Source organism: Neoarius graeffei, chromosome 24, assembly GCF_027579695.1.
Source record: "Neoarius graeffei isolate fNeoGra1 chromosome 24, fNeoGra1.pri, whole genome shotgun sequence".
Lineage (NCBI taxonomy): Eukaryota > Metazoa > Chordata > Actinopteri > Siluriformes > Ariidae > Neoarius > Neoarius graeffei.
The window spans coordinates 31,124,516-31,131,388 of record NC_083592.1 but is presented as its reverse complement, the minus strand read 5'-3'; positions in this window follow the sequence as shown (position 1 = coordinate 31,131,388).

Below are 6,873 nucleotides of genomic sequence, written 5' to 3'. Positions count from 1 at the left end.
GGAGTGTTAATTAAAATCCAAGTCATAGTTACTACACGACTGTAAAATCCAGCCCAGTCTCACCAGCGCTGCCAAAACACAGGCCGAGTTGTTTAAACTGGTAGACCACCTTTGCCGGATGGCAAGTGGTGGTACAAAGGAAACAGTTTCTAAATTACTGCTACTAATGCTACGTTGTAGACACGGCAGTAACTCGCTATAAGGCGGCAGTTTCAGACGGTGGTGTTTTTTAGGCACATACACCATGTTTTATGGTAGGGGAGAGCAGGGAGACTAAGGATGGGGGGGACTTGGGATTGTTTGTATTCTCATAAATTAATCTCAACCAATCAGCTTTCAGATTCCATCAGAAGTTAGAAAGTTGCTCCTTAGAGTAACCCATTTCCTTTGGAGCCACAAAGTTGGACACTGCAGGAAGGTCTCTGTGCAGTTCAATATTTTTGTCAACCAAAACTTGTATTTTCTATTTCACATCCATTCTATGGTGTAATGTATGCTAGTGAATTAGGGATTTGTTAGGAATTAAAGTATGTCGCCTAGAGTTACCAGATATAGTATTATTATTATTAGCTCATCTGGCCAACAGACGATGAGCTTACGCCATCATGTGTTGTTCGTCCGACGTCGTCCACATTTCAAGAAAATCGCTTCTTCTCTCTCGATTCATCACCGATTTTTATTGTGGCTACTGCTTTGTAGAGGCGGAGCCACTATGTCATCATGTTGTAAGAATGTAAGAATGAGTGTAACAATAGCACACTGCGCATGCGCACAAGCATTACAATCACCAGAACGGCAAATCGTTATCTTGCGATATGAACAGTTGATCTCGCGTTATCAAAGGTACACAAGAACGAGTGGCGAAGCCACTATGTGATCGTTATAAGAATGGGTGTAACAATAGTAAAACTTTGTAACCAATCAGCACTTATCCTGATCAAGTTTGATTACCCGTTCTACATCTTGATAAACGTCGGAACCAATCAGAACCAGAAATGAAATAAGAGAAACCTCGTGATAAATTCGTAGTACCGGAAGATAATCGGCAGATAAAAAGATAAACAAAATTCACCTTTTGTGTTCGCCGAGGCTACTGATTCGATATCAAGTAAGTGGTGTTTATTTCATGATAATTTACCTTTTGATCATCAGAGCTTTTGTTTGGTCTTTCTGAAAGGTCAAATGAAAGGTTTTGTTAGTTTTTTTGAGCTTTTTGGCAGATATTTACGCCAAGAATTCCAGCCATTCAACAAAACTCGAGAAGGCAGCGAAGACAACGCTGGAATCTTTTGAGCGAGCCACTCGGTTTGCAATTACAAGTCCCATGTGGGAATAAATCAGTTCCTTCGTGAAAACTAAGTATAATTGGTCAAACTTCTGCTATTCGCTTTCATTTTTTCATTTATTTTTGGTCTTTATACTACACTCGTGAAACAAAATGTGCTCATTAGTACTAAATAATGCTTCTAGGTCAATTCATGAACAAGTGCTTTCTTACTATTTTGAAAACAGATCTAGTTCATAGCACTGTATTGAACAAAACACAGTAAACAAAATTGGTAACCAAAATACTCCAAGCCCTGATGCTGCTCACAGCTTGGTGATGCTTGCAAGAGATGAGGCGAGTCGAATTGATAACATGCACACATGCTATATTTACCGTATGGATATGGGATCAGAAAGCAATTTTATTTATAAGCGGTAGCCACATGTACCCATAGGGTACCTATTTTTCTTTTTGGCAGGAAGGTCGGTCTGCCTAGCTTCTACCCAAATTTGCATAATTGCAATTAATAATGATGATATGGAGTAATTAAGTCCTAACGAGCAGTTTCTACACAAATCACTTCTTTTCCCTCAGTTCTTCACTGATTTTGATTCTTTCTAGCATGAAGGTGGGGTACCTTGGGTGCATATAACTTCTACCCAGATTTGCTTGATTACAATTCTCAATGAAATTATGGACGAATTAAGCCTTAATGATTGCTTCTTCTTGGTCAATTCCTCAGCGTTTTGGATTCTTTCTGGCAAATAGGTTGGAATTTCTAGGGTGGATATAGTGTCTATATATAGCTTGCAACATTTATTGCACAAGGTGGCCCACTTTAGATCGTTCCTTCTGGACTAGACGGGGCCGGAGTGAGCTACGCCGTCATTGACGGTCTCGTTTATTAAACTTAAATTCTGGGGGGAAACGTTTAAGGAGACATTTAAACTATTTTTTTTTTCCAAAAAATGTCCAGATGGGGGGAGTTGGGACAGTTCGTATTACAGGTATTCTTCTTGTAGTTTACAAATATAAAATTGTTTAAAAACGTCTGATAAAAATATGGGAGCGTACCTGCATGAGGATTAAACTTATTTCATTCCTTCTTGAGAATGGAACCGTTTTGTCTCGTCAGGTTTTGGGTAACTGACATTTTTCTATCGCTGTACCAGCATTGTGTGTCCATACAAGTTTTGATAATAAATAAAAATTAAACATATAGGCCTAGGTATTTTATGTTTGTTCCATGTCTCCCTGCAAAAAATAATGGCAGAAAAAGTGAAGCCTGAGGGTCAGTATACAGTATATGACAAACTGAGAAACTAATGTTGTCGTAAGAAGATATAGTAAATTCTCTCTAAAGTAATATGAATGTGGCACTACTGTACTTGCAAAGAATTTCACACAATCTACAAAAGCTGAAATCTTCTCCCAAGTCTCCCTGCTCTCCCCTAACAATCAGGCACTTGAGGGGAAAAAAGTTGCCACTCGTCTGTTTTAGTTAAGCTGTAGAGAGTAAAAGTTTGCACGCACACTTTCCTATTTATTGCTGTACATAACGTCTTAGAACTGACTGTTCAACTGCATACATTTATTCAATGAAAGCAGTAAATTTTAATACAAATATAATCTACAAAAACTCAGCTGTATCACTTAAATAAAATACTAAAATCTTGCTCTTTAATATAAACCTATTATTATGGTTGTATTCTTATTTCTATTAGTCTCAGTTGTGTAGTATACATTCAGCATTGTGGTATATTAACTTTGACACATTTTTTCATGGTGGACCTCACTACGATTTTAACTCCGGTTACGACTATGATCACCGTGATTATTTTATTTTTTAGAAAATAATATCACAACAGTAAAGCAAACAGAACTTCTTAATCATTTATTGATCAAAGTATACAAGTCATAAGGAAGTTGAAAGATAAACTAAGACCTGACAAGCCTGAGATGTGTTTCGGTAGCTAAGTCAGACTAGAGCCCTATTCACACGGGATTAGGCCAAATAAAAAATAGTGTGTTTCCAGTAACCCGACCGATCGAGAATTTCCGCGTCGAAATTGCCGACCGTAAAGTTTTTATTACAAATTTCCCTCGATATTTTAGTATAAGCGGCGTTAGTTTGTCATAATTTTTTGTTTCAACGCATTCAAGTTAAGTTCAAGTGATAAAAAGTAAAATGTTTCGCCACTTCTATCAGCCCTCCTGCATAAACATGGAAGCGCACTTGTATACTGAAGGAGGAAGGAAAACTGAGCCGAGCCGCCATTTTGAATCCTCATTCAAGGCTGTAATGCAAATTGCTTCCTTTTCAGTATACAAGTGCACTTCCATGGCAGGGAAAAACACTACATTTTGCCGCCTATGTAGTCCCCTATTTATACAAATAGGAGTCATTCAGGATTCAGCCATGTTTTTGCTCGACCCAAGTTCTACAGTAGGCTAGGCTAGGCCGTCTGCTTTTAATGGAAGTAGCCTAGCCTAGGACGTTATTTTCACATCATTTCTTGATAAGGTGTTTTCACGTTATTACATGAAAATATCATGAAATATCGCTTCCGTAGATCATAACTCGAACTCTCGCGATATTTTTTTTTATTCGTTTAAAGATTTAAAACACTTATTTTATGATGATGTGTGGTATAAAGGATTCTGTGCCAAAATACCATTTTATAAGATGTTTACTTGTGTTAATTTTTTCGAACAAAATAAAAAAAATTAAGAAAAAAAAAAACTTTCCTACCTACCGACCTTATTTTAGTATTTCATGTTACCGGAAACACACTTTTTTTTTTTTTTTTTGGCCTGTATTACCTGTGAACCTCTGGCGATTTGTAATAATTGCAGAGAATGTCTGAGATGTTAGTCCCGTGCGAATGCGCCATGTCTGTAATTTGTAAAGTAATAATTCCGCCGCAAATTACCTACTATATTTTGTCAAACACAGACGTCCAGTGACAATGCTAGTCCCGTGCGAATACGCATTAGGCTGGATATTATAAAGAGGGGTATTCTTACAAAACTATTAAACAGTAAAAACATTTTGCATTGACCCGAGGCAAGGCAAGTTTAAATTACAGTGTCACGAGGAAGCTTCTGTGCTTCCATGTATTGGTCTGATTTCCTTGATCATTTTGTTGTTGATGTTCCACTATACATCATATTTTTCATACGAGCTGCATCCGGGACATGGAGAACCAAAACCGTGACATAAATTCCTATATGTCACTCATGAGGAAATCGCTAAATTGTTTTTGATAAACTTGGGGACTTTGTGAATGTGTCTGTATAAAAAAAAAAGAAAAATCACACGTTGGCTTGAAGATATGAAGTTTATCTTCTCACGCTGATAAACTTGCATTTCTCATATGAAACATCGCGGATCTGAGTGACATATTTCCCCATGTTTCACTCTGATGACGTCACTCCCAGTGTTTTCCCACTGACTAGACGTGCATTGTCAAAATAGCGAACCAGTTCAAAAATAAAGTTCTTTTGATTAACTTGTGTATTTTCTTTTGTGGACATGTCCATATAATATAAAAGAAAATTACATGGTGGCGCAAAGATATGAAGTTTATCTTCTCATGTTGAAAAATATATCACTCATTTGCTTCGCTCACTCGTGAAATATACATTCACCACTCAAAGATAAACTTCATATCTTCACACCACCGTGTAACATCCTCTCTCTCATTATGTATCTTTCTAGCCACATTCACTGGATATGAGCAATCGTGCGCTCTGATTGGCTACTCTACTACTAGGCTATCAGCTCATATACCATGAGTAGAGAAAAACAAAAATGGCGGAGTGTGTTGCTGAACCAACCAAGGACGAAATAAAAACTCTACTCGTAAACAAAACCCCAAAAATACAAAAACAAAGCAACAAAATATGGAATGAAAGTATTTGATGGTAAGAGCGTATCTTTTTTTATTTTTCAAGAATTATTATAGCATTTTTTCACAAACTGCTACTGTCATTTTGCCAGTTTGTTTCCATTCTAAGCGGAAATGAATTTCATCTCATCTCATTATCTCTAGCCGCTTTATCCTGTTCTACAGGGTCGCAGGCAAGCTGGAGCCTATCCCAGCTGACTACGGGCGAAAGGCGGGGTACACCCTGGACAAGTCGCCAGGTCATCACAGGGCTGACACAGACAACCATTCACACTCTCATTCACGCCTACGGTCAATTTAGAGTCACCAGTTAACCTAACCTGCATGTCTTTGGACTGTGGGGGAAACCGGAGCACCCGGAGGAAACCCACACGGACACGGGGAGAACATGCAAACTCCGCACAGGAAGGCCCTCGCCGGCCACGGGGCTCGAACCTGGACCTTCTTGCTGTGAGGTGACAGCGCTAACCACTACACCACCGTGCCGCCCAGAAATGAATTTGTCGGGCGTTTTGTATAAAGTTTTTATTTATCAATTTTGCAAAATATAAAAAGAAAATCCAGTGAATGCGGATAGAATAAAACCATTATTCCACTCAATCTTGTTGTACGTGACTTACAGCCAACTCGGCGCTACGCGCCTCTTTGGCTATCAGCTCATGTATGATTCAATTTCTTGGAATAACTGATTTTATATATATTACATGCACACACACCTTATCAAAAAAAAAAATTCCCCATGCAGGGATTGGCTAAGAATGGCTCACGTGACATAAAACAGTTCCACCATTAATTAAGCAATGTATCTCATGACATCAAACATTTTAAAAAATGGATATGGTGTGAGTATATCCTGGATATACCATGAAATTATGTCACAATTTCAAGCTACACGGCCAAATCAAGTCACAGCTGTGGCTCTGCGAGCATGTGTGTGTGTGTGTGTGTGTGTGTGTGTAGATATACGTATCATGATCATGCCGAGCAAGGCAGGCGACAGCATGATACATTGCATGTGCACAGGTCAAAGGTCACTCCGACAAACAACAAACACCACCGCCTCCAGTGAATTTATGCCGAGATTCAATTTTAACACTTTCAGTTTGGAATTTTTTGATAAGGGATATGGATCAAATATACCATGCACTGAGAGGCTCCGGATGAAATTATAGATTCTCTTCGGTGACTGGCATAGTCACTGAGGGGCCCTCAGAAAATAGTACTATGCCAGTCACCTGAAGAGAATCCATAATTTCACCCGGAGCCTCTCAGTGTTCGGTATATTTGATTCATATGCATACATACAGAAGTATGGAACCTGTTTCCACCACCATAATAATGAGAATCTTCTCATACTTATGACTTTCTTTCATAATAATGAGATATTAAGTCTTAATTTTGAGAAAAAATGTGCTCAGAATTATGAAATAGTAAATCATTACTGTGGCATAATGAGTCATAATTATGACAGAGTATCTCATAATTATGACTTAGTAGTAATGAGATCAGGGAGGCACGGTAGTGGTTAGCACTGTTGCCTCACAGCAAGAAGGTCCTGGGTTCGAGCCTCGCGGCCGACAAGGGTCTTTCTATGTGGAGTTTGCATGTTCCTCTGGGTGCTCCGGTTTCCCCTACAGTCTAAAGACATGCAGGTTAGGCTAACTGGTGGCTCTAAATTGACCGTAGGTGTGAACG